The following is a 25,187-nucleotide window of genomic DNA, read 5'->3' on the forward strand; positions in this document are numbered from 1 at the left end:
TACCAGCAACTCGTTAAATGTCAACAACACAACCCTCTGGTTTTCATACGAATACCAAATAGTACGTTTAGAAAGCTTGTGAGCTCAACGTTTTGCCAACAAATGTCTGCGTGTGCTGAAACCGTTTCCCGGTAGCAGTACATATCACAGGACTAAAGCTATGAACCAGATTTTCTTGAGTTGCTTTCCAAAACATTGGTGTTCAGGTTGACGGGGGTCACTTCGTTAAATTCATTTTTGCATTTCATTCTATTCCAATAAAGAACCATGACGCTTAATTTTCATGGGAAAACATTTTTTGCCTGCAGCTCGATTTTAAATAGTACGCTAACAGTCGGTCAGTACTTTATTCATATATACTTATCCATAAAAGTAACAATTACAAAATATTAAACACAAATGGCTTCAAATCAGACATGTGAAAACATGTCCGAACCCCCTCAAAGTGGGGCCATAAAATAGAACTAACTCCCGGCAACACATTAGTTCATTACTAACAGGCATCTTTTTCCTATAATATCCTCTGATGCATTTTCAAAGCCCTACCTCAGTTGACAGGGCCCTTCCGCCTTCAACCGAAAGAGAAGCGAGGCATCTTTTTCCTATAATATCCTCTGATGCATTTTCAAAGCCCTACCTCAGCTGACAGTGCCCAGGCTGTCTGGGGCGCTTCTGCCTTCAACCGAAAGAGAAGCGTTGGGCCATGCTGAGTGAAACTTTGCTCTAAAAACAGGGACCACCTCCTTAGCATAACTTGGGTAAAACAGCAGAAAGTGTGCCAGGTCCTCAAAAACTTGCCCCACAAACGGGACAACCAGCTTGTATATTCAGCCTGTTTTGCTATTCTTTACCCCACTGTTAAGCAATTAAAACATGCTTTTGTAATATGACATCTATGGGGTGTTTTATGGGACCAGTCCAAATCCTCCTTAATTTCATTTGTTGCCAATAACATGAGTCATCTATTTGAAGGTTTTGCAATCTCTAGGGTTTCCCTTTCATCAAAATTTCAAGCTGTCGCTCTTTCCGAACACGGCTCATCGCCCTGCCCAATAAGCTTGGCTCATCAAATGCTTACCCAGATGTATGTTCTGTAACATTTTGTTTTATATAAGAAAGCCATTGATGTGCTTCCCGTCATACCTTTTTTATAATGTTTCTTATTAAATGCTGAGATAAGGAAGCATTAGGATTTGCCCAAACCCTGATCCATATTAAAATCAGTTCTCTCGCTATCTCATCTGCAAAATAAGTCAGACTAACCTCGTTATGGGCAGCAAAGTTCAAGGCCGATGATGGTAGTGCCACCAGCTTTTTCAATATTGAATAACCTTTTGGTTCTCATAGCCCCAAATAGAGCACCATATTTTACTATTCCTCTAGTGCTAGCCAGATAGATCGTTATTATCTTTAATGGCTGCTGCCCCATGAAGTGAAAAATCCTCCCTACATTCTGCTTTACAACATAGAGGGTTCAAAAACGATTAGCTGACTGGGATTATTTAACTAACCCTGTGAGGCTATGTTATTGGCATATGCTGTCCTTACTTGTTTTGCTGCCTAAGCAGCAAGGCGATGTTTACCACCAGTCACTTTTGACAGAACAAATGTGACCTAATGTTGGACAGGTGGTCCTTGTGTGCAGCACGTTAGCCTTGTACCTTCAACAGGAACGACCCCATGGCATTCAGTTTCAAAATCTACCACGCTCTTCTATAGAATCCCACAATTGATCAATTCATTTTCCCCCGAATTTGGCTACTTTCTTGTTGTAAAGGGCCATCAGTCAGTGAAACCTGGGGATTACTTTGGGAAGGCCAATCTGTCTTTATATCGTCAATCATGATTCTGACCACAGATGACCCCCCTGCTCCATGTCTTAATCTCTAATCCTATGGTGAACTAAAGTTTTATGGCGCTGTCAAGCCAAATTTACCAAGTAATCTGATATATTTTGTATGACTGCCCTTGCGTGGTATCAGTGCGCATTATAAATCAACATAGCATAGCCTAGGCTTTTCATACAATCTTTATTAATACGTGTCAAATTATCCCAAATATATCCATAATTTATTTGCTGTGAGCGCATAATGGGCTAGTGGCATGCAGTTGGTACATTGGTTAAATGCCACTAGTCCATTATGCCTTCAAGTTTCTTGTAGCTGTTGGTATCCCATCTCTCATTACCTGCTACAATTGCGGCGACCCCTTAAGAAACAAGCTGCCAAATGATGATGGGCTGAGGCCACCACTTGCCAATGTTAACTTCGTTACTGCATAGAATTAACACCTGCTGATAGGGAACATCCTTGCTGAACCAGTATTGGTAGATTCCATTTTAGGAGATTTCATCAAATTCGATTCCATTGTTTTTTGACGCAGATGTTTGGGGGGGATATGGGAGGGTGGCGGGGTGGGGGGGGGGGGTTTCCCCCGCAAATATTTGCAGCAAAATCTATAAAAAAAAATCTTTCGTTGGGATCAAAGGAAATGGATATCCTGGGACTTTGCACACGTCTTCAATGTACCCCAGTCAAACCCAACATCCTTAGCCTGTCTGGTGAGTTGTGGAACTTCTAATCTCACTCAGTCCTTTTTTGTCGTGTTCTGCACCAGGCATACATCTACACCATCGCTTTTAGTATTTACAAATAATTACATGGCCAACCAAGCAGTCTCACAATGCAGAGACAGATGTTTTTAAACAATAGGAGTTCACTCTTTAGTTTACTTCTTTTGGAGTATGCTGTCTCTAAGCTTAGTAGAAAAAATATAAGACTGACACCGAAGTCGAGTTGAAAGATACTTGTTTTATTAGGCAAGGATGGACAAAAGGCAATACGCTGAACCAGCAGCTCACTCTTGTGTTTTTTTTTTTTTTTATTTGGGTTTTTTATATAGCATGAACCTAGCTAGGAAGTGAAGGAGCGCTATGTGTATTTTGTAGAGGGTAACCTATGAGGTAAAGATATTTGGGGGATTAGATGTGCCATGGGATGTTCCAGCTGTGGGATGGGATGTGGAAATGTAAGGAATCTAGGTGGCACCTACGCATTAACTGAACTGTACTCTCTTGCTGTCCTTCCTGAACTGCAAGAGCATTGGCGCAGTCTGGACTGCTGCTGCTGTTTTGCCCTAAGCCATGGCCTGACTCCTGGAGGAGTGCTTCCAACCCAAGCCACAAAACATTGCAGGCAGGTAAGCAGGTGTACGAGCAGCGATTGTTGCAAAGACTTGCAAGAGTGGGAGGCAAGGAGGACTGAGTTAATCACATCCGATACTTTCCTTAAGATGCATGTTGGCTGTGTAGCCCAGCCCCTGTGCTTTTATCTGTATTTTGGTAGCACAACTGAGCTATGTTACTTTGCCGAGCTGTTGGCTGCTGTTTGGCGGTTGAAGTTGCTGACTTTCCAACACTGTTCCAGGACTAATTGAGGCCTGTTTGACGGCACATTCAAGCTTAATCGCTCAGATTCTGCAGAGAAATGAAGCCCAGTGTGGGTGGCAGCAGAAATATGCATAGTAGTTTGCGGAACAGGATGGTTCCCTCTCATAAGAAAGAGCATGTTTTAAAGGGAGAAGCATAACTTGAACAGCGATTGTGGAGAGAAAAGGGTGTAAAAGGACCTGGTGAGGAGACTTAAAGGGGAAGTTCGCTCAAAAACGGTTTTGTCCCGATTGGGCATGTATTTTTGAGTATACTGTAATCTATCTTTAAAAAATTTCCTGTGCATCTTACCTTCGTTTTTACTCACTTTCACACATGTGAAAACAATGGGTTGGTCACCGCCCTCTTGTGCTAATCTTGTCTGTTGATGCATCGTCCCTTGTTCAAGTGCACTCACAGCAAGAATACAGAAAGCCCACCCCTCAAACTGACATGGCTAGTCCAAACAATATGCTCCATCTATTTTCATGACGTTCGTGGCCACCGTAGCAAAATGTGCCCGGTCATCACCCACGCTATAGCTTTACTGAACGCAGAACCAGGAAGATAAACGCACACATCCTCTCACAGCGTGTAACTTCTTTCTGGTCCCAAAAAGGAGATCAAAACATTTATTTTTAAGAAAACATCAATAGTCTGCAATGGAACAATTGCTTTTATTTTGCAAAGAACGCTCACAATAGAAGTCCACAGAATGAACAATATCTTTTTGCAGTACAAGTTACAGCTAGCAAACATCTCAATGCTTTGAATGTTGTTTATAACTTCCTCATAGTAACCCGATTGCGATCAATGATCGATCAATCCCTGTACTCCAATTCATCATAAATGCTGACCGGTTGCTCCTTATTGCTGGTACCCCCAAAGGGCAGATTGGTCCCCGTCGGCCGTCCCACATAAGTTATCAAATAAGCACCGTTGATGATTATCCGCCAATGTTGATTGAAGAATCCATCCGACGGTAGCTGGAAAATATGGCATGCACAGAACGGTACAATATAGCTGTGTAGATAAGAGAATAAAAGAATACATTTTAGTAGCTGTTCTATAATCGAATATAACCAGTTACCATATAATTCAGAACCAGATGAAACCTAATCATGAACACAAATCACACAGTGAACATAGAAATGACAACATGGGGGAGTAGTTTAGACCACGACGTACATGATAGGATATGATGATTTATTTATATCGCACTCGTACACAGGTGTTTCAGAGCGCGACCAGGCAAAGGGAGGGGAACAGGGGAGAAAACAAAAACGACGATCTTACTAGACCCAGTGAAATTGAGAATGCACAGGTGCATGGGGTGGGAAAGGGAGCAAAGTGCATGGGAGGTGGAGAAGGAAAGCGCAGAGCATAAGAGAGGACAAGATGAATAATAAGTAAATAAATACAGTGATTCAAAACAGTGGAAGTGCAGCCTGTGGGTGGCCAAGTGCAAGGTTAGTCATATAGGGAGTATCTGATAAGTCGAGAAAAAGAGTGGGGGGGGCTGTATGGGGATAGATACAGGACCCAGTGCGAGGGGTGGCCAGGAATCGGTGCAGGAGGGTGGCTGGGTGAACAGGTACCTGGGCCCGAAGGGCAGAAGGTGGCCAGATGCAGCATTGCTGAGCGAGAAAGCAGATCAGCAGGGGAGAAGAGGGGCAAAGGCAGAGGCGAAGAGGAAGGTCTTGAGGAGTTTAGGGAACCGTAGATGGTTCTCCTCAAGTTTCAAGGTGGCAGGTAGGCAGTTCCAGTGGGAGGCCCCCGCAGAAGATAAGGATCTACCACAAGCTTGTTTCTTTGAAAAAAGGCTGACCCTGAGAGAGTTTGAGGTCGAGGAACGAAGGGCTCTCGAGTGGAGGTATTTACGGAGGGATAGTTGAAGGTAGCTAGGACCCAGGCCCCAGAAAGCCTTGTGGACAATGCAAAGGGTTTTAAATGTAATCCTTGCAACCACAGGGAGCCAATGAAGGGATTCCAGAGCTGGGGAGATACGATCCCAGGGCTTGAGGCCCAGGACAAGTCTCGCAGTCCTGTTCTGGATTAGTTGTAAAGGGCGTAGTGTGAAGGAAGGTAGATTTAGAAAGAGACTGTTGCAGTAGTCCAACCTAGAGAGAATCGGAGCTTGGGAGACCAGGAGCTTCTGTGGGAAGGAGAGGAAAGGAAGCGGGCCTTTAAGGAGGTGCAGTAAGAAGTTTGACTTTTTGGAGACACCAGAGATGTGTGCAGAGAAGGTAAGTGTGGAGTCAAATATGACCCTGAGGTCCTTAGCTTCGCCGGTAGCAACCGGAGGAGAGCCAAGGGAGGCCGGCCAGAGAGTGAGGGGAAAGGATTGAGTGGGTGTACCAATGAGGATCTCAGTCGTGTTGGCGTTTAAACAAAGATCATTTGCGGCACACCAAATTTGAATGGTGATTAGGCAGTCGGAGATGAGGGAAGGAGAGGAGGTGGCTGAGGGAAGCCTGAAAATGAGTTGGGTGTCGTCAGCATAGCACTGGAAATTTGAGCAAAAAATGGAAATTCAGTAGGCGAGATTTGCCAGGTATTGATTGAATAGCCATGAAAGGTTAGTGCTGTGACGTAGGTGTAGCTCCTAATGGGGTGCAGAATCGAATACTCCCGCATAAGGACAGAGCTAGTAAGGTTTTCTGTTGAGCCATAGACAGATGGCATTATAATGCGAGTGGTAAGATTAGTGATCGAAAAGAGAACCACGTGCCCATGGAAAAGGTTCAGCCCTGCCCCCCAAGCCCTACTTTATGATGCAACAGTGACAGCACACCAGGATATCCCACAGGACAAAGCAGTGTAGATATCATTAGCCTGCATACAGGTTGTAGTTGCGCATCTTTGAGGAATAATCCTCACAATATGGTCCATCTATCGACCCATAACTCTGCACGGAATATATTGGTGTGCAAGGCCAGTAAGCAATACGTCCAAAAAAGTAATACACAAATCACAATCCTTACTAGACAAATACAAACCGTGAGTTACACACTATTTTTTTTTTTTTTATAGTGCACAGTATAAATATCATTCAACATAACGTACTGTCAATTCTTTTGGTCAAATCGCACTCACATTAGTCATTATGTATACAGCACACATGCCGTTGTTAATCACACAAATATTATGTAGGGTTGAGTTTACATAATTTCAGGAAGTTCATTCTCTCGCTGTCACAGTGAGTAACCTCTCCAAACAGATCACAGAAATGGAAACATTTTTGTATGTCCACTTTCAATATAGTAAATGTTATAATTTATTTTGTGGGTATTCAACACATTGTGTCCTTCGAACAGTTGCTGACTTTCACTCAAGGCCAAATAACAATAGCCTGTTTTCAGTGATTGAAGCCAGAGACGGGTAGGTTTCGATTTTGGAAAAGAATGCCACAAAAATAAACTACACAAGACGCTGCTTCGGGCAAGTGGTTCAGGAAACCAAGGACGGGTACAAACAACTATGCAAAATGTTTCGCGACAGGAACGCAAGAACAATCCCGAAAATGATGTGATGCTGTTACCTCCGGATATATCATCTCTGTAAGAAAATTAAATCGAACCCCCCCCCCCCACCTCTCCCAGCACTGCTTCCTTGCACAAAGCATTCCCCTGCTCCTGGTGTGCTATATACCAACCGCCCATCATTACTATGACCCTGTTACTATGACACGGCTCTTAATATAATTCATGCATGTCTGTTCATGCTCCTTTGCGCACATGAAGCAGCCCTCTCGACTATCGTGCGAGATAGGGCGTCATTGCATGCTCATACTAAATACGTCTCCAATGTGTTCATTACCATGTCAAGTTGCCACATGATGCACAAGGTGAATATTTGTACAGCGCATTCTACAACAAAATTCTATTTCGAAGCGCCACAAGCCGAAATGGGAACGCAGGTTGGTGAAAAATCATTCTGAAACGGTAAGTTACATTCATGCGCCGACTAGGCCTTGTGCCAGTCGCCCATGCTAGTGCATAGGGGATGGAAGAAGGAGATTATGGGTGTAGAAGTGCTGGAGGAGGGTGATGAGATGGATTTCTAAATTCTGACCTGATGGGCAGAAGTTTAGGAGGCCCCCCCCCCCCCTCGGTTTAGTGAAACAGGAACTTTCTGGACAAACCAGACAAATCTAGGTAGCTTGGCAGGTGGTCAAAATTAACTGTCAGGAGGGGTCGGAGTGATTGCAAGCCCACAATGAGCACACAAAGCAATGAACCACAAATTACTCTTAGAAAAGTGTATATGAAAGCTATCTATACATTTATTGTCGACCGGACAAATGGACACAAGTAAACTTTAGTTATGTGAAAACAGTTACCACACACAGTACTATACTACACAGCATCTATACAATATCTTTCCTAATATCGCAAATGAGGAAAACACAGCCACAATCTGTGAAGAGAAGCGTTGCTTAACACACTAGGAGTATTATTCTTCAGAGTTGTTCCCTAACTTTCTAGTCAAGCCCTAAGAAGTGGGGAGCCTTGCGCTTCAACAGTAGTTGTGCGTAAAAGCGCACAATCGTGCAGGTGAAGCAAAAAGTGGGTCTTCTTGGGAACGCTGTAGCAAGTCGGGAAGGGGCTTGAGGTGATGAAGAATTGGTTCCCACTATTCGAGTAGGATCTGCCCTCGGCAGCAGAACAGTTTTTTTCATAAGGTGAGAATAGCTAGGTAGCGCAGGGTAACCCAGTCAAGATTGAATACCTTTAGGGGATATTTGTGCGTAAAAAGGGATTGGTTGTGTCCGGTGGAAACCAGTAAGTGATGCAAGTATTCACTGACCCTCGGCACAGTGACTCAGCGGATGGGCCAGGGAATCTGTAGTAATCCTGAGGATCAGACCAGCGGTAACTGCAGCAGTTGGGTCATTTCCAGTGAAGGGGAAAGCGGTGTAGACGGGTACCATTTTTACCAGTTTGCGGAACTGTAAAGGGACCTGCAGAAGTCTAACCGGGGCATGGATCCTGTTGGGAAGACAAGCACCTGCGAAAGAGAGACCTGCCACCCACTCTCAGATTGGAGAAGTATTTGACTTTTATGGGGTTGGAATTAGAGGAGCGTACGGCTGTATGGTGATACTATTTAGGAAAGGAAAGTAGGAGCTTGCGTGGTCTCGGGCCCCAGACCGGTTTGTGATTGTTGCTGATGTTCTTGAATTTGATCCATGTAGCCAGCAGGTGCCATAGGATAGATTTCATGTCTGCAATGACATCCTTTTTACCCCTTTGCATTGCCCTTTCAGCAAACTTGTGTCAACAGGACACACCTCCGCTTCGTCCATATTACAATTGTTTATTTGTGAAGCGCTTTTACACAAGTGAAGTGCTTCAAAGCGGTGAGGGAATAAGGGATTACAGTTGTCCTTCTTAGGCCTTGAAGATTCAGAATGATGTAACAACAATAACTAGCGTACTATGCTAGAGGCATATCTACTAGTGTAGTGCGTGGCAAAGAGTGAGGGGAGAAGAGGGAAATGGGGTGGAGAGGGAAATGAACATGCAGTACAATGAACTAGGCTTGGTGGTTGGTAATGCAATGCGCCTATGCATGAGTATTTCAAGCGTAACCAAGCTAGGGAGAGGAGACAAAGGGAGGACCGGATAGGTAGACTTGCTAGCCCTAGTACATACAAGGTCGTGCTAGAGCGCAAAGACAGGACGTGCGAGGGAGGAGGAGGGGCCAGGGTTAAGTGTTGAGTGGTTACCCCTCTCATGCTGCATATTGCAGTAGTGCCAAGCGGTGCTTTAAGTGGGCCGGGGCCTGCCGGGACTGGGCCCCAGCAGTCTCCAGAAAGTGGTGCTGAGCCGGAGCCCCCGTCCTACACATTGGTGGGACGCATCATCCCGTCGCGGACGTAGCCGCGACGGGAGATGCGCCCGCCATTATGTCAGGCAAGCTGAGAGAAGTGCCAGCCAGCCACAGCGACACTGAGGCTGGAGGCACTTCTGTCAGTCAGTGTAACTTCCTTTGATGACCCCTCATCAGGGTCATCAGAGGAATTTGCTGTCCCTTTGTTTGCCCTCCCCAGGTCACTGACCCTCGCGAACCCACGGGCTCTGTGATCTAATATGCAGATTAGATCAGGGATCCCACGGGTTCGTAGAGGGTGAAGGACGCCTCGGGCTCAGTGATCTCTGCTCAGAGCCGATAGATTACAGAGCCCTGAGGCATCTATCTCCGTCGACAAAGCTTTATAAAAGATGCTTTGAATTGTGTACATTTCAAGCCATCTTTTATAAACGTAGAAATATTTCTATGTTTATAAAAGACGGCTTGAAACGTGCACAATTCAAGGCATCTTTTATAAAGCTTTGTCGACGGACAAAGCCACCTTGGGTTTTGTCTGTCATCAACGCTTTATAAAAGATGCCTTGAATTGTTTGCGTGTCAAGCCATCTTTTAGAAACATGTTGCAAATGTCTGTTTTATAAAAGGTGGCTTGAAAAGTACACAAACCATAGTAAGGTAAGCACACAAGTGTGCGTAACTTACTATGGTTTGTGCACTTTTCAAGCCACCTTTTATAAACATAGAAATATGTAACATTGCTACGTTTATAAAAGATGGCTTGAAAAGTATACAAACATATAAATGATCACATACATTTATATATTTGCGCACCTTACTATAATTTGTGCACTTTTAGGCCACGCCCACAATGGAAGCCACACCACCAAATGAGGGCCCTCCTCAACTTCTTACCCCACTTAAAGCACTGGTGCCAAACAAAGTGCAGAAGCCCGGAGGCAAGTGCAGGACTGGCGAAGGAGCCTGAGACCTGTAGGGCTCTGGATGTGCACCAGTCGGTGAGCTGAGCGGGTTGGGGAAGAGAAAGGAGAGAGGAGGTTAGCCGGGGAGAGAGGAAATGAAAATAAAGGCCTTAAGGAGTTTCCAGAACTTAAGAAGGTCCGGCTCAAGACGGAGATATAAATAAAATCCCTTATTGGAATGATCTATTGTGTCTGCTAAGGGGAGGCCATCAGCGGAAGTGCCATGGATTGCATGGGGTTTGGGTCTAGCAAAGGGTTTGACAGACACCAAGCTTCAGTGTGCCTGTCACAGAGGGGAAATATCCATTTGCATATCGGTCTTGCAGTCCAGCACCAAAATGCTGGACGAAAGACGCATGTCTTCTAGACAGAGGCTAAGCAATATAAATGAAGGAAAGGTAAAGGAAATACATTGATGCATCAGAAACCCGATATAAAATCGGTGTAAATACATTCTTTTGAATACATTAACATTGAAATTGCAAACGTAATACCATTAAATTGTACTGAAACAATGTCCAAATATTGGGGAACATATCGAAAATGTTATTGTGAGCAGATTTTGAAGACCGCTACAAATCATTTAAATCTGGAAGTCAACCTTTCAACAAGTTCCCATTTTGGAGGACAAGGCTCGTTTGCAGTGTTCTGTGGCATTGTATGTGACAATCGGGAGCCATTCCACGAGTATGCATGTCCAACACAGTCAATGTCGGTTCTTTCACAAATTCAAAATCCATTTCCTGGTATATTGGCTTGGACACCATGAGGTAACGAAGCATCCCGAAAGGTCCTGCAGTTTTCCCACTCAACGTTCTTGTGCGCAAGTACAGCCAGTCTTGTTCTGGCCTCCATACCGTCTATACCGAAATGCAACCTTTTTTGGCCTGTTCTTTAGGCCCATATTATGGAACACCTCCAAATCTCCAGTATGGCAGAATTCAGTGAGTCCCTTTTAAGTCTCTTGAATGTATTTTATCGTACATGATCTTCTCAAGTGCTGTGTGTGGAGGAGAACATGGCACCAACCGCTTCTTGCGTTTCTGCTCCTTTGATAAAAGTCCATGTGCACATTCGTGGAAGTTTTTGTACATGAGTGTTTGTTGGAACAATGATGCATCAATGAATGCTGTTTTTTTAAGTAGAATGTCTACAGACCCATCACAAGTTTTGGAGCTCCACTAAAGTTGGTTGCTGATACACTGAGACCACTTTAAAAGTTTTCTCGAACCCTTTTTGTTTTTTAACCAGCATCTGAAATGTTTTTATTGATTGAGTTTGGCAATGTGCCATAGATCCAATTGATGCTGAATGTGTGGAAACTTCTCTCGCATGACCTCAGCCACTAACCGGCACGTAGGAATGGCAATCGGGTCTATTTTCATTCCCCTGGATTCCAGCTGTTCGATGAATTTAATGAAACCATGTTTCTCCATGGCCACAGACGATGCACGATGAACAACTGAAATATTTTTTTTACTTTCTATGTCTTGAAAGTGGTAAGTACAGTACTTTGTGGAAAACCCTGGACTGTCGCACTGTACGTCGCCAGCTAGCCTAACACTTTTGTCAGAGAATGTACTGTCCATTGACATCTGTTCGAGTTTTCTGGCCTGACTAATAGCGAGGAATAAGAATTCCCTCTGATATTTGTAGTACTGTGTTTTAGCAAATAAATCGTCCCACAAATTGACAGAACCTGGAAATCTTACTGAAAGTCAATCCACTGAACAGTAAAGCTGCTGAACAAAGTACATTTCCAGCAGGCACTTTGCTGAGCATCGTTTGAGCAGACCATGCAAATTTGTTTTGGAGGTGGACACAGCTGGCCTGGATTTTCAGGTTGGTGCCTTGTAAAACACAAGAGAAATTCACCAATGGCTCCCCGCATATACTCCCACTTAATTTAATCATTTGTACAATCTCTAGCAGGCAGCAGTCGAATGCAATGTTTTTTTTGCTCTTTTAATAGCCAATCGTTCTGCAGTACTGTGTTTTGCGACTTGACGATTCCCCCAGAAGTCGCGATCTTGAGCAAATTCGTCAATCAATTGCGTTGATGCCTCAGCCTCTGTTAGTTCAGGCTGTGATATTTCTGTATGAATTGGAGAAACGGGTGACATTGAATGTTGGGTGGATCATTTTTAGAGGGTGTAGACTGTGCCAAAGGGTCTGCAAGCAATTGTAATGCATTTTCATTGTCTTTGGTTTCATCTGGCCGATGTAGTAATTTTTTTTTTCTTTCTACGAGGTAGCAATGGTCCATGGTAACTTTGTATGGTTCGCAGGTGAGATTCCATTAGTTTTCCGACCACTGGACATGTGCATCACTAGTCTGAATATTGACTGGACCACGCTGTGCCTCAAATAGTAGTTGCTCCATTGTGAAATCCGTTTGGCAAACAATATCTTTGGTTTCATTTGTTGTCTGATTCTTTATACTCCTCTTCCTTCCTGGCCTCTAACAGATTTATAGAAAAACATGCTCATATGTAGCAGGATTTTTCCAACGCGGGAAGAGGTGTGTTTGTGCTTCCTATTAGACCTCTGAGGCCCTTATTAGTTGTTTCACCAGCATTTTCCAGCCCCTGGGCCCGCAGCACTCCACAGCTGCTCCCTCTCCTTATTCCGTGTTTCCTCCCGCTAGCCTGGATTGGCTGCCTGCCCCACAACACGGGCTCTGATTGAGGGGCCCCCCCATAAACACAGCTGGGCCTACTGATCCGCTGAGTTCGCTCTCCGCATTTCCAACGCAGGAAGAGTTTCATGTGTTTCCTATTGGCCCTCTGAGGTCCTGATTAGTTGTTTTTCACTGGCATTTTGCAGCCCCTGGGCCTGCAGCACTCCACAGCTGCTCCTTCCGTGCTCCCTCCCGCCTCCGGCTAGCCCGGATTGGGTGCCTGCCCCACAACACAGGCTATGATCAACACAGCTGGGCCTACTGACCCCACCTACCATCCCTGGTTGGACCGCCAGACGGCCATTGGTGGGCCTTCGGGGCAGCCCTCTGACCGGCAGCCCCTACGGCTGGGGGCCCCGAGGCAAGGGGCAGCTCTAGCAGAGGCGGCTCAGGAGTGTTGTTGTGTCTGCAGGGGGAGGGTGGGTGGTGGTGGCGGCCAGCTGTCAACCAGCAGCGACAAGGACCAGTAAGGTGGGAGTGGCCTAGATGGGGAGTGTAGCAGTAGCTCTACCCTCGAAGCCTAACCACTTATCAAATCTATCTAAAATACTGTTTACTGTTTTCTGTATCCCTTCAGTCCCCCTACCAGCACTTACGTCTGCACTTCCTTGCACTGGCCACTAGCTGGCTGTTTTTTGTGTCTTCTTATTCTACTTCCCATGTACTGCACTTTTCTTCCTTTCTCCCCCTTCCCTTGCACTTGCGCGATCTGAATGACACCTGGCCTAGTAGGATCATTGCCTGTCCTCCCTTCGTCTACCCCCCCTTGCCTCGTCGCGCCTTGAAACACTTGTGTATAGGTGCGTTATACCATATCATTTGATATATCATCCTTAATAATCATTCCCTCGGCTGCCTTCCTCAACTTCACACTAAAACATAATTGTGTTTATGTTGGGCGTGGGCCTCTCTCCCACTGTGCAGGTCTCTCGGGTCTAGCTGTGTTTGGGATTGTGATCTTTTGATCTGTTAGGCATAGGCCTCTCTCCCACTATACAGGACTCTCAAATCTAGCTGTGTTTATTTATAGTAATTCTGTGGTCAATTGTGTCTCAAACCTAACTGTATTTCGCACTGCACCCATTTGACCTGTCGGACGTGGGCCTCTCTCCCACGGTGCAGGACTCTTGGGTCTGGCTGTGTTTAGGATTGTAATCTTTTGGTCACCTGTGTCTCAAACATAGCTGTGTTTAGTACTGTAATCCCTAGTTCACTTGTTTCTCAAACCTAACTGTGTTTAGCACTGCACCCATTTGATCTGTCAGGCATAGGCATCTCTCCCAATATATGGGACGCCCAAATCTAGCGTGCCCTATTTCAAATTGCATTGCTGATTTCAGGCATCTCTCCCACTATACAGGGCGCTCATATGTGACTGACCAACTTGCATCTAGAGAGCGTCGCTGTGGAGGGAGACAGATCATTGGCTGATTTATTGTGGAGTGATACTGTGATTAGGGCTCAAGCCTCATAAGATGACGCAGTCATTGTTTGTTACGCCCATTAGGACAATTCTGTAGTTACTAACTATCCTTCCTAACCCCACATAGTTGACTCACTGCAGTGAACCTCATCCAGAGACACACATATTAAGGACAGCCAACGTTAATCCAACAATATAACTCTAGCAAACCGCTGACCAAACCACTTACAGACAGTGCCCAATCTTGTAGCGGACAATTCCCTACACCCAGTACTACACCACAAGACATCTGGACCAAAGCAAAAAAAAAAAAAAAAAATCAACTCGCCATCAACAAACAAAATAAAGACCAAAAAGGCTCGCAACCTCAAAATGCCGCGCTAACAACCTATACCGAGGGAAAGAAAAAGAGCAGAAACCACAAACAAATCGGAACAGCAACAAAGACTCACAACTGCAGAACACACTCCCACAGACAGGAATGACAACCTTACTAACGCTGACAGAAGAGACAAATAACTCTACTTAACTCCATACCTTGCAAACAACCGGTCACCAGAACTAACCAACCCAACGCTAGAATCGGCAACAGCAGACAACCAAACACAACCACGCAGAAGAATGGACAGCGCTAGAAATAACACAAACATAATGGACGCAATAACACTTGCATCACCAAAACAAGAGTAACTTCCACTCGACAAAACCCAAGACTGAACCGAGAAGAACTTTTTGACGGCACAGGCGCACCTGTATCAACACCTCAACTAGAGATCGACCTGAAAGGAAACCTCAACATCGATCAGAAGATGACCCTAACAATAAAGCCCAAACCAAACAATGCCTCTAAACTCCACTGCAATCTAATAAATGCCAGATCCATGTCAAAACAATCAACGGAGATCTTTGATCTTCTCTATGACAACAGCATTGACATCCTATAAACATGGCTGGACGACAACTACAAAATCAAACTCCAAAGCTGCCTCCCAACCAACTTCAAATGCCTTCAAGTAAACGGGAAAAATAAAAAAAGGAGGCCTCGCTATAGCATTCAAAGGAACACCTGAAAATAAAAACCGACAAATCTCTCAACATTATCAATTGCGAAACCATGGTCGTACACTTATCAGTGAACCCAAAAACCAACATCACGGTCATCCTGGTATACAGACCACGCACATACGATGCAACCTTCTTCAATAACTTCATAGAAGCCATCACCAACATGGCCATCAAGCATGAACATCTAATTATCCTGGGGGACTTAAACATCTGGTTTGAAGCAAGTCACGCCTACTCCCAAAACTCACTGATTGGACAGCTTGCAACCATGAAACTATGACAGCTGGTCAAAGGGGCAACCCACTCGGCAGGACACACCCTTGACGCAATCTTCGCCAAGGAAAAACATATCACCATAGCACCACCGATACAAATACTGTCGAGCGACCATCTCCTCATCCCATCCGTGATCGGACAACCAACTCAACTCATCCAAATCCCCAAACTCGCAACCACCACAGAAAAACCTGGATATCCGTCAAAGCAAGCAAACAGTTCGAAAAACTGGAGAGGACCAAACCCTCAATTACAGAACTAGAGCTGGCGGGCCTAGACGGGAAAGCGGAGCTACTTATGGATCGCTGATACAATTTGAAAAGAAGGACAATGGCAAAATGGTTCACCCCACTAAGCCAATTTACCAACATCAGGGTAAGTTCAAAGACAAAAGGAAAGATGAGTACTTTCCCTAACCGTTAAAATAAGTAAAGTTTTAACACAAAAGCAGCGGTTCATCAGGAGAAACATTATACAGTCACAGTACGCGTACCAATCGTAAATAGACACTAGGGTGAACAAACGGTGCACTTGCTGCCCCTAACGGAAGAACAACCTGTCCCTGACAAGCGTGCCTGGCCCTAGGTGGCGTGTGTTGGACCACCTCTCTATTAGGGATAGTTTAAGGAATCTGTCCCTCAACGCTACCAATTGGGACATACAAGTATGTTTCGAGGAACACACATAACACTAAAAAGTGGACACCCCATAGACTTTGTTTTAGTTCACACTCGCATGGAGCTCTTTAGCAGATGGACTTTACAAGCCCATTTTTTTTAAATTTAAAGATCGATTGAGTGGACCACAGTGATCGTACCTAGGGATCATAAAACCTATGGGTGGATTAAAATATACAATCTACTAGGTGACAAGTAGCTGTTACAGCATTAGATCTACTGTCGTCTGGCAGATTCTAATATCCACTTCTGCGAGAACATTAACAGTTGATCATTAGTGGCCCTGTCCTGTTTGAATGTTGTGTGTTCCTTGAAACATACTTGTATGTCACAATTGGTAGCGTTGAGGGACAGATTCCTTAAACTATCCCTGTTAGATAGGCGGTCCAACACACGCCACATAGGGCCAGACACGCTCACCCAACTAAGCACCATGAAAAAGGACAACAAGAAGATGGAGCCGGAATGGGGGAAAGAATATAATCCAGAAACAAATGCGCGCATACAAGAAGAAATGCAAAAGGCAACGAGAAGGCGTTGCGATGACAGAATTACAAATGTGACCAACACGCAAAAGGAAATGTTCAACATCATTAAAGAAATGAGAAACCCACCAGGCTGCGATTAACTCCCCAACCCCCTCAGAGAAACTTGCAACGACCTGGTAGACCATTTCAAGAACAAAATCAACGACATCTGAAAAATCATACAAAATAGACCAACCAGAACATTCAACCAACCGGACCTAACGAGCCACAGCACAAACGCCAAAACTTTCCCGAAATTTCAGCAGAGGCTTTCGTCTTGCTGGTAAAACGCAGCAAGAAAGCAGGGTCACCCATGGACCCCTGCCCTCCGGACATCTACAAATCAATCCACGCACAAGGAACGCCTTCAAAATATTACAGAAACCTCGTAAATGTCTCACTAGCAACAGGAACTGTACCAAGAACCTTCAAATCTGCATATATCAAACCACTTTTAAAAAACACAAGTGGCTCCCTAGAAGCCCTTACCAACTACAGGCCAATCTCTCTCAAACATTCCCTACCCAGCAAAACTCCTGGAAACCTACGTATACAAATTAACCCAAGAACACGTAGAAAAACACCACCTGCTAGACCAAGCACAAATCGGTTTCAGGCCCACAAGAGGAACAGAAACCACACTACTATCCATCTGGGACGACCTAAAAATGAACGCGGACTCCGACACAACCTCGTACCAGATCTTGCTCGACCTCTCTGGAGCCTTCGAAACAGGCATGACACCCTAACCAAAAGACATAGTCATAACGGACATGGCACTATTCTGGATTAAATCATTCCTAGCAGACAGAACAGAAACCGTATGGATAAAACCCTTCAAATCCACCCCACAAGTTTAAGACTGTGGAGTACCATATGGATCCTCACTTAAATCAAATCTACAAAATCGGAGACATTCAAGCCGATCACTGAACCCTATTCGAGTGTCTAAAAAGTCTTTAACTGGATAAACGCCAACAACTTGAAAATCAACGCAGGAAAGACAAATCATGATTATATCCAAAAATCAAGGGAACACCTATATTCCATGGCCAACAGAAATGGGAAACGCACCAACACCATCTAAGGTAGTAAAAAAAATCTGGGAGTCTTGATGTAAAAACACCCTAACCTTAGAACCACAAATAAATGCAATAATCAAGAAATGCTTCTTCCTACTTCACACAGCAAGAAGAATCTTACTTTTCCTCTCTTTCACCCCCAAAACACTCTCAATCGAATTTACTATGCAAACAGACTCTATCTCGGGATACCAGAATACCTCCTGAAGAAACTACAATGGATTCAAAATACAGCAGCAAGACTGCTCCTCAAACTATCCAGAAGAGATCACATCACACCAGCCCTAAACACTGCATTGGCTCCCAGTCAAACATCGCACCACCTTCCAAACAATGTGCATAACACACAGGGCAATCAGCAGACAAGGAGCTGACTTTCTACAAAAGAAAATAACAATCTACAAGCCAACGAAACTCCTCAGATCAAGCAATGAAATCCGCCTGGAAAAAAACCATACCTTAGGAAAAAAGGGGGGGGGGGGCTCCTCCTTCTCCCACTTAGCCGCAAAAACCTGGAACAACATTCCGAAAGAAATAAGAAACACAGAAGATCACCTACAATTCAGAAAATTACTAAAAACCTGGCTCTTCAACATCACAGATTAAAACTGGAAAAAGCGAACACCGAACGGGAAACACGAAGAACATGATGACAAATTTGGGATGACCCTGACAACATCTGGAACTGACGAGAGACGATGCTAAGTCGAGTATGACACAAGCGACACCCATGAGGACAGAATTCGGCATCCCTAGCCAATTGCTTAAAGGGGTAGTCCAGCTAAAAATTTGATTTAAAAAAATAGATGGGCAACATTAAAAAAAAAAAAAAAAAAAAAACTAGCACTTTTTTTTTCTTTTTTTTTGTTAAACTTCCTAATGTAAAATTTTGAGCTATTGAAGCTTGAAATTCGCAAAAGCAAGCACATGGGCGCATCCATTTTGTGAAATGGATGCCCGCTTTTGCGGCACTAATGAAGGAAAAGCCAGCCAGCTGTAGTAAACAAAAGCTACCGCTGGGTGGCTTTTCCTTCATTGGTGCTGTACGCGGAAGACGGGGACCGGAGACCAGAGCTGGAAAGCTGCAGCTGAATCTCGGTAAGTGCTATTTATTTTTTTTTTTTAAATGAGCACTAGCTGTGGGTTTTTTTTCTACGTTTTCCGGGCTGGAGGAGCCCGGAAAACTTAGAAATAAAACCGCAGCTTTAAAAACGTTGTATTTATGTTTGTGGTCGCTTTTGAAGCTACCGCACACATAAATACAACGTTATTGTGTTTGAAACCGCTGCGGTTTTTCTTTCCAAGTTTCTCAGGCTCCTCCAATTCGGACCTGCCGAGCCGAGCACATCACTACTCTATTGCACTTTTCCAGCTTATTCCCACTAATGCACCCCCCCCCCCCACACCCCTTATTTTCCCTTTTTCAGAGCCGCCAGGGACCACTCCAGTGGTGATAGTGCACAGTACACATATCCTGTAACATAACACATACAGAAGATATGATTTTCCCAACAAAAAACATAATGACTAAAATATCTGCTTAAAAAACGTCTCGAACAGTTTGTTCTTTACCCTTGCTTTAATTTGCTTCAAAACCGTGACTTTGCTTTTGCGACCGCAATATCAAACTGAAAAAATTGCATTTTGTATATGGTTTAAATCAAGCAAATTTATTTTCGACATATGTACATATCTACCAACTTGACGGACTTCAAAACATTACAACATTATAAAAATGTAATCCCAATCCAATGTGATGCTAAATTATATTTCATATTAGGTTATGTATACCTCTGGTCCATGTCCCTCTTCCAATTCAACATTTTCAGTACATTTCTTGGAGAGAAGAACCATTAATAAAAGTTAAAACTTAAATGTAAAATCTTTCATTGCACAGAGGACTTCCTCACAAAGTAGTTTAAAATTATTGCAAACCTAATACTATAAGGTTTGCTGTTGCAACACAAATGGGAACATTCGCATGAACATACCCTCAAACTGGTTTGGTCATAATATACATTTCAGATTTCACCTGATAACCTTCCGAGATGACACATGGACTTGATCTGAGATCAGTCTGCAAAACCGTGATTATAATGTTGCCTTCAAAAGTAGTTTGCTTTGTTATGTTTCCTTTTGGATCTATTTTGCATTAGGGAGGAAGTGTAATGTTAGAACCAAAATCAGAAAAGGTTGATGCGGTGCAAGGTTACATCCATTTCCGTCTCAAAGTATATACTTTGTAGGATTTACTTTCATTGAAGCAAGGAAACTGTAAGTATGCATACCTTCTAGACTGGACCTGTTGCAAACGAGGAAGTGATTGTAGCATCCCCCTATAACATAGTACTTGTTTTTAACATAGTACCTGTTTTTAATATGGATGTAAAAGCAAAATTAAACTGAAAACATGAGATGCAGACGATGGTACATATCGAGAGACACCCATGCATGCCACTTTGTATAAATCACCAATACTATACATAATAATTTTCAATATGTTTAAATTCCAAGCATAACGGTGCATGTATTGTTCATTCGCATATAAAGTACTATTGCAATATAATTACTTGATAAGCAATTGAGGTTGCTGTTGACGCTGGAAAAGTAATTGATGAAGAATCTTGCTCCTACATTTTCAGTACCTTGTCAGAAAAGAGTGCAATGGAAAAGGTACATTAGTATTAGAAATGTGGCCACATCCAACGCTCTAAAATATCACTTTGTGCATGTTGGTTGGGCTCACCTTTGGGATACTAGAGGTGTCAGTGGTTTTGTCACTGGTGAGGGTCTGTGTTTCGGGTCTGTGCTTCCATCAGTGAGCGCTACGTAAAGGACAGGTCAACTACATATTTCGAAAACATTAGGCGACTTTTAAAGGGCACTAAGTAAAAACTTCCAAAGGGTCACCTTTCACTGATTTATTGGTGACCTGAAAGCGCGGATGGAGGAAGTAGTCTAAAGTGAAAGTTGGGTAATTCTGGTAACTAGGGAAACCTTGAGTAATACAACATTGATGGAAATAAACACCAAAAACTATAAACCTTTCATGAAGTTACCTTTTCAATACACTATTTTAAATTAATCGAGAGATCATTGAGAAGACATATTTATACAGACCACTGTCCTACATATCAACAAACACAACAAATTCATCGTCCGCTACTTACCTGAGCCAGCGTGTGCAGAAATTGAGCCAGAATTGAAGCAATTTACGAAGAATTCTGGTTCAATGCTTTTTTGTGTACTTTGATTGTTGATACATCTCGTCGGTGAAGTGCAGATGCGGAATCGATTGGGCCTCACGTCTCCCAACTTTTAACCTCATCCACTAGAAATCGCAATTTGTAATCCATCTTCTTATTAAATCGATATCCTTTAGAAATATATGCAGGTCTGTGCCCAGAGTTTTGACATGGCTCACAGGCCAACCGAAAACGATACATGAAGGCATTCTTGAAAAGTCTATAAGATCTGTAGAATAAATATGATGAACTGTTACAATTTATGAATGTGTATAAAGCCACTTTTACACAGCTTTATTTTTTTTGTTTTTTTAAATAAAGAAAACCTAGTTTTAACACAGCAATCACTTTTGCCAGAACCGATTGTTATACTGGAAATTGTAAGGTATTACTGGTCCATTGAATGAACTTTCAAGCACCAAAATGGACCAGGAAACATTCCATTCTGTTACAATGCACAGTGATGCAATGTGCTATTCACCGAGAACAAAATACATCAGACCATCGATAATGGTAAAGTCTTTGAGATGAATAAAATTTAGAATACTGTGTACATTAGGTGGGAATCAATTGAAACTTTCAGAGCAGCTATCGATGAACATAGGGAACTAAATGGGCAACCTACCCTTACTTGGACAAACAAATGAGCTGATTCAGCAAGCTTGGGATTAAGTAGCTGTGGAACGGAACAGGTAGCCCTATGACAATATACCTTGTCAATTTCAGGGATGTTCTCCTGGTAAATGTCAAGGTTTTTAAAAAGCCTCAGTGAGTGTGAATGTGTGTGTTCATTGACGCCCACGCATCCTTGATGCCAATGTTTCACATCTGCCATACCCACCCACCTAGCCCCCTTTGTCAGCACACAGGCATAGGCCTGCTCGTACTGCCTTTAGCGCAATAGAGCCACGGCTGAACCACAAAGCCAAAATGCTTGGGTGGGCCATTTTTAAAAATGTTTTTTTTTAATCAAAGTGGCCCACTATTTCGGCCAATGTGTGGCAGTTTGGCATTGCTTCAATATGCAGCTAGTAGTAAACACTTGCTGAATAAATATTTTTTTAAATGCACAATTTGCATCACCATTTATTCAAACAGTGTTTGAAAAGGACTGAAGAGCGACTTCCAACTGTGGGCTGTGTTTTCTTTGGTTTCCCATGACAATCCTGTGGCCCAGTTCAACCCTGTTCATATGTGCCAACTGCCATTGTACTGGAGGGGGGGATGGACGGGCATGAGGCAAGCACAAATGGCCGGAACAATGTTCAAGGGACACCAACCTATGTTGATTGCAGGGACGGGGTCTTGGAGAGGGGAGTCTGGAGACACTGGGTCTGGGGTGGACAATGGTCACCGTGCAGAAGATCCCTTTGAAGTGTACATGGTGTTTTGGCACCTTGAGCGTTTCCATCCTCCCAGCCCCCTTGTGAGCGCACGGCCACAGGTGCGAACTGCCATTGATAATGGAGGGGCAAGGCGCGAATGGAAATGAAGCGAGTGCAAAAGGGCACCAACCATTCTTTCATGTCCTTCATGTAGTATTGGGCGTGTTCTTGAATCACTGAAAAATTAACTATTCGTTTTTGCTCATTTGTATTTTTTTAGTTTGGTGATGTTGATGGCACAAACAAGTTAAAATTGTACACATGATTTTGCGGCACAGTGTTTAGAAATCACCTGTACTGTTTGCTGTCACTGGGAAATTGGGCGCAAATGGCTCAAACGTCACAGGCGGGTATTACTCGTCGAACGTGGAATTGAAGCCTTTCATGCATCCACCATTTAAACGAAACCATAGGCCACCAGCCTGTACCACCTGTGAAAGAGAAACAGAAATATTTTAATTGAATGAACCAGTTAAGTGTACCACTTTACTTGAAAATGCATCCTACATTTTATGGCATAGTTGCCCCTAGAAAAGCAGCTTTCTGAAAAATGTACACCCACTCAAGCCCGAATGGCTTGGGCCATAGAGGAACAATATTTTTTTAGTCTAAAGTGAAAGACATGTAAACTGATTTGTAATAAGGGTGAGAAATGTATTCAATGTACAGACTAAATTAATTCGTCAGTGATCAAAGTTACGAAAACGTAGAAGACCAACATGAAATATTAGTCTTCTAAGTGGTCAAAATCACATCACATCTAGAGTATACTTACTCGGATTTCGAGGGCGAACTGTTAGACGAAGTTTGTGCATAAGCACCATCATAATCCGGACCTTGTGAGGCAGGCTGCCCTGAAGTCATACAGCTCAGTAACTCATTGCGGGTGTGTGTGTGTGCCTGCCTCCTTCGGCAATGTAGGCCAAGCATCCAGAGTTTTCTTGGCAGCAGCAGTGCTCCACCTCGGTTGGCATGACCTCGCAATGATTGCAGGTACACCAGTTTGAAACGTCTTCCATGCAACTATGCTCAGGCTCCGGTGATTCATCTTCCCAACTATCTTCCGATTCCCCAGAGTTTCCGCTTTTTTTTTTCTTCTTCAATCAGTTCCTCTTCAGAATATTCAGGCTCATACTAGTAGGGCTGTATTCTTGCCATAGTTCCTGAAAATTGAATACGTACAAAAGCCAGTTTTTGTTTTTTTTGTTTTTTTTTTTGTATTTAGCAACTCCTGGTAAAGGAGAAGAAAATGCATTGCAATGTTAAAAATACCCATAGAGCAAATAAAAGCACAATCGAAACAAACTATGACAGTATCTGAATTAAATAAGGTTTGGTGAACACATTGGTACATTATATGACAAATATTTAAATAAAACACAAGTACTGAGTTAAATCAGTTCTGCTAGTGTAAGTACCTGGGCATAGAATGGGGCTCTGGGTAGAACACTATGGCTGGAGTTCTGGTTTGTTGGAGGAAGGAAGGAAGCTAGCTTGCTGTGGGCTGATGTAGATGGTGTACCTCCTGTGTAGAGTGTTCTAGCCAGGTTATGCTGGGGTGCAGAACTATGAATGCATCTATTTTTCTGACATGCATGTGTCTGGGCTTATGTATGTTAAAGGTTTGGGAGATTTGTTTCATGGCACATTAGTTTATAACCCTGCCTCTGGTTGTAGAAGCCTACTGTGTATCTGTGTGCTGGCTCTATAATGTCGTTCAGCATTCTATTGTGGATAATTACTCTTGATCCTCTCATGGCATTTGTATCTGTACCTCTACTTGTGCAATAGGTGCCGCTTCTTCTATTTTCTTTTTTTTCCCATTAAAAATGGTTGTCAATTATGATCCATTTTCGCATCTGTCATTCCATGGTTTATATGTTAATATCAACTAAATACATTTTTAAGTCAGTTATAAGCAATATTGTGTTTAAGAAATTATCATAGGTTAGCATTAGCCAATTTCTTAAACTTTTTTGTTCTCCATAATGCTTAGTCCACTCTACCAGATCTATCACAGACATCCATGGTGAATGGGCTCTCCTGCAGTTGTGTGTTTGTTAAATTGCGTGACGTGTTGCATATAGGAGTAAGCGCTCAATAGTGACGTGGGGAATACTGTTACAGGCAATTTTTTTTTTTTTTTTTTTTTTTACTACGATCTAATTAGAGGAGTTGAAACTTGAAAGAAGCCTAAAAACTATATACTAATTTGCTGCATTTGCCAAAATATTTATTCACCAAAGATACCTATGATTCTAAAACATTTGGGCATGTGAGGAGAGTGTAGCCCAAGAGGTATTGGGCCCATGCTACTAAGAAAAGTAACCTGTGAGGGAAGTCACTAGATATGTAATTGATTCCCATGTCCTCCGATCTCATAGTTGCTAAATCAGAGCGGTAGGATGGCGGGCCAGTCGATTTCCATCTGGAAGCAATGATCTTGAGGTGCTACCGATTCAAGAATCTCTATTCTCCAGTCATGAAAGGCCATGACCTGTAACTTGTCTCTTCTGGGGCCCAATACGAGGATTACTGGGTCATTTGGGATTGGACATCCCAGTATATTCTTAATGATGCCTAGCACCTCTTTCCAATACCCG

At 43.3% G+C, this 25,187-nt stretch overlaps 1 protein-coding gene across 1 annotated transcript in view; it reads left to right on the plus strand.

Moving 5' to 3' along the window:
- Positions 1 to 25,187, plus strand: part of ASXL1 (ASXL transcriptional regulator 1) — an 858,527-nt gene that overhangs the window by 1,443 nt on the left and 831,897 nt on the right. The window lies entirely within an intron of this gene.

Source organism: Ambystoma mexicanum, chromosome 3p, assembly GCF_040938575.1.
Source record: "Ambystoma mexicanum isolate Mex_15411 chromosome 3p, UKY_AmexF1_1, whole genome shotgun sequence".
NCBI lineage: Eukaryota > Metazoa > Chordata > Amphibia > Caudata > Ambystomatidae > Ambystoma > Ambystoma mexicanum.